Here is a 2,500-nt window from a genome sequence, read left to right on the forward strand (position 1 = left end):
CACCCACAACATGAGCTGTGCTGAACACCAGTGTATGTGAATGCTGAAAGAGCTGCTAGAGTTGTGTGTCAGTATTTCGACCGTGTGAAGTGCAAATGTTATCGTGTCACGCACTATCCGCCCACTACGTAGCGTTCTGTGTCAGCACGCAGTTTTCGACAGTACTCTGTGACCATAGCTGTTTCCATAGCTAGGCTGCTTCCAGCACAATGCATGCACCATACGAAAGTGGCCGTTGCGCGATTTTGAATACCTGAGCCTTCGACATCACTTCATGTACGAATACTGGCAAGAATTCTTGCTACATTCGAAGGTGCACCTTCCACTTTCAGCCTACCTGGTTGCTTCATTTGCCACGCAAACACTTCATGAGGACGCTACATGAAATAACATCGCATCTTACTGGCTTAATGACATGATGCTACTGAATTGAAGACCGCTACAGGCATCCGGTTCCATGGTGTAATGGTTAGCACTCTGGACTTTGAATCCAGCGATCCGAGTTCGAGTCTCGGTGGAACCTGACGCTGTGTTTTGCGCTCGTTTCTAGAAATGTGTAAGAGCCGGTAGTTGGAATTGTATATGCAGAATTTTAGCTAGGATCATGTAACGCAAATTGTTAATAGCAGTCCACACGTGAATGGGGGACGCTCCAAATGCTTATGCTTTTGATACTAGGATTAATAACGGAACGTAAGGGGTTCAACTGCGAGAAGACGCCCTCAGCTGTTTCTCCCAGCAGGAAAGACATCTCTCCGTTTTGGGTGCTGCATGCGCATGCATTTTACAAACGTGCATGCGATGTACTAGTTCCTGGGAAACGAATAGAATCGCTGTACGTGCCAGTCTTTACGTATAGATATAAGTGAGCGAAGACGGCTTAATCCTGCCACGTAGATTGCTTTCCACATGACGCACTTGCCAGTCTCTTGGGCCGGTGGCTCACATGCAGTTTGTCCTGTTGCATGGCTTACTTTCAGAAACTCGCAGGTTTATCGTAGTGTTTGGTTGTCGCGAAAGTGAAAAGTAGGGCCTGTCCGGGATTTGAACCCGGGACCTCCTGCACCCAAAGCAGGAATCATACCCCTAGACCAACAGGCCGCACAAGGAAGCACGTCTGCACCCCGCCACCTACTGACATCTTGCCGCACTTGCTAGTTGCAGCATACAATCTGGACGATATTCTCAAAGAGCTTTCTTAATCCGACACCCACAACATGAGCTGTGCTGAACACCAGTGTATGTGAATGCTGAAAGAGCTGCTAGAGTTGTGTGTCAGTATTTCGACCGTGTGAAGTGCAAATGTTATCGTGTCACGCACTATCCGCCCACTACGTAGCGTTCTGTGTCAGCACGCAGTTTTCGACAGTACTCTGTGACCATAGCTATTTCCATAGCTAGGCTGCTTCCAGCACAATGCATGCACCATACGAAAGTGGCCGTTGCGCGATTTTGATTACCTGAGCCTTCGACATCACTTCATGTACGAATACTGGCAAGAATTCTTGCTACATTCGAAGGTGCACCTTCCACTTTCAGCCTACCTGGTTGCTTCATTTGCCACGCAAACACTTCATGAGGACGCTACATGAAATAACATCGCATCTTACTGGCTTAATGACATGATGCTACTGAATTGAAGACCGCTACAGGCATCCGGTTCCATGGTGTAATGGTTAGCACTCTGGCCTTTGAATCCAGCGATCCGAGTTCGAGTCTCGGTGGAACCTGACGCTGTGTTTTGCGCTCGTTTCTAGAAATGTGTAAGAGCCGGTAGTTGGAATTGTATATGCAGAATTTTAGCTAGGATCATGTAACGCAAATTGTTAATAGCAGTCCACACGTGAATGGGGGACGCTCCAAATGCTTATGCTTTGGATACTAGGATTAATAACGGAACGTAAGGGGTTCAACTGCGAGAAGACGCCCTCAGCTGTTTCTCCCAGCAGGAAAGACATCTCTCCGTTTTGGGTGCTGCATGCGCATGCATTTTACAAACGTGCATGCGATGTACTAGTTCCTGGGAAACGAATAGAATCGCTGTACGTGCCAGTCTTTACGTATAGATATAAGTGAGCGAAGACGGCTTAATCCTGCCACGTAGATTGCTTTCCACATGACGCACTTGCCAGTCTCTTGGGCCGGTGGCTCACATGCAGTTTGTCCTGTTGCATGGCTTACTTTCAGAAACTCGCAGGTTTATCGTAGTGTTTGGTTGTCGCGAAAGTGAAAAGTAGGGCCTGTCCGGGATTTGAACCCGGGACCTCCTGCACCCAAAGCAGGAATCATACCCCTAGACCAACAGGCCGCACAAGGAAGCACGTCTGCACCCCGCCACCTACTGACATCTTGCCGCACTTGCTAGTTGCAGCATACAATCTGGACGATATTCTCAAAGAGCTTTCTTAATCCGACACCCACAACATGAGCTGTGCTGAACACCAGTGTATGTGAATGCTGAAAGAGCTGCTAGAGTTGTGTGTCAGTATTTCGACCGTGT

General features: G+C 48.2%; 4 non-coding genes across 4 annotated transcripts; 2 read left to right on the forward strand and 2 right to left on the reverse strand.

Moving 5' to 3' along the window:
* Window positions 1-451: 451 nt before the first annotated feature.
* Window positions 452-523, forward strand: Trnaq-uug (transfer RNA glutamine (anticodon UUG)). Its single transcript has one exon. It is a non-coding gene; the product is annotated as a tRNA-Gln (tRNA).
* A 506-nt stretch (window positions 524-1,029) lies between these two features.
* Trnap-ugg (transfer RNA proline (anticodon UGG)) lies at window positions 1,030-1,101 on the reverse strand. Its single transcript has one exon. It is a non-coding gene; the product is annotated as a tRNA-Pro (tRNA).
* A 557-nt stretch (window positions 1,102-1,658) lies between these two features.
* Window positions 1,659-1,730, forward strand: Trnaq-uug (transfer RNA glutamine (anticodon UUG)). Its single transcript has one exon. It is a non-coding gene; the product is annotated as a tRNA-Gln (tRNA).
* Window positions 1,731-2,236: 506 nt separating this feature from the next.
* On the reverse strand, window positions 2,237-2,308 carry Trnap-ugg (transfer RNA proline (anticodon UGG)). Its single transcript has one exon. It is a non-coding gene; the product is annotated as a tRNA-Pro (tRNA).
* Window positions 2,309-2,500: the final 192 nt, after the last annotated feature.

This window comes from Schistocerca cancellata, chromosome 2 (genome assembly GCF_023864275.1).
Source record: "Schistocerca cancellata isolate TAMUIC-IGC-003103 chromosome 2, iqSchCanc2.1, whole genome shotgun sequence".
Classification (NCBI taxonomy): domain Eukaryota; kingdom Metazoa; phylum Arthropoda; class Insecta; order Orthoptera; family Acrididae; genus Schistocerca; species Schistocerca cancellata.